This window comes from Coregonus lavaretus, assembly GCF_964263955.1.
Source record: "Coregonus lavaretus genome assembly, contig: HAP1_SCAFFOLD_3000, whole genome shotgun sequence".
NCBI classification, from domain to species: Eukaryota; Metazoa; Chordata; class Actinopteri; order Salmoniformes; family Salmonidae; genus Coregonus; species Coregonus lavaretus.
In genome coordinates, this window is record NW_028160144.1 from 5,655 (window position 1) to 6,663 (window position 1,009).

Sequence of the window (1,009 nt, forward strand, 5' to 3'; positions counted from 1 at the left end):
AAATACCTTATTTACATAAGTATTCAGACCCTGTATAACACCACAAACCGATGCTGGCACCAAGACCGTACTCAACGAGCTGTATATGGCCATAAGCAAACATGAAAATGGGAAACTGAAATCTGTCCTACCCAATTTTACCAGCATGTCACCTGTGCAACTAGAGGAGACAAAACTCTAGATCACCTTTACTCCACTCACAGTGATGCATACAAAGCTCTCACTCGCTCTCCATTTGGCAAATCTGACCATAACTCCAACCTGCATACAAGCAAAAACTCAAACAAAAAGTACCAGTGATGCGCTCAATAAGGAAGTGGTCCGATGAAGTGGATGCTAAGCTACAGGACTGTTTCGCTAGCACAGACTGGAATATGTTCCAGGATTCATCCGATGTTATTGAGGAGTTTACCACATCAGTAACCGGCTTCATTAATACGTTTAATAAGTGTATTGATGATGTCATCCCTACAGTGACCGTACGTACAAAGCCCAACCAGAAACTATGGATTACAGGCAACATCCGCACTGAACTAAAGGCTAGAGCCGCCGCTTTCAAGAAGCGGGACACTAATCTGGACGCTTATAAGAAATCCTGCTACGACCTCCAATGAGCCATCAAACAGAGAAAACGTCAATACAGGACTAAGATCGAATCCTACTACGCCGGCTCTGACACTCGTCGGATGTGGCAGGGCTTGCAAACTGTCACGGATTACGAAGGGAAACCAAGCCGAGGGCTGCCCAGTCGTTGGTGACACAGTCTGATTCTGGATTCAGCTGCTGTGTTGGTAACCTAAGTACAATCAAAGGAACAACAATTACTCATGTGAATTGTAATATTTCAGTTTGCTAACAGCAGGTGACACCAGGTCATAGAGATAGAAAAGGGTCTGGATACTGATTCTGTTTTTCTTCTCTCTCCTCAACCCCTCCCCCTCTCCTCTCCCCCTCTCCCCTCCCCCTCTCCTCCTCATTTTCTTTCCTACTCCCCCCATCCTCCCTCCAG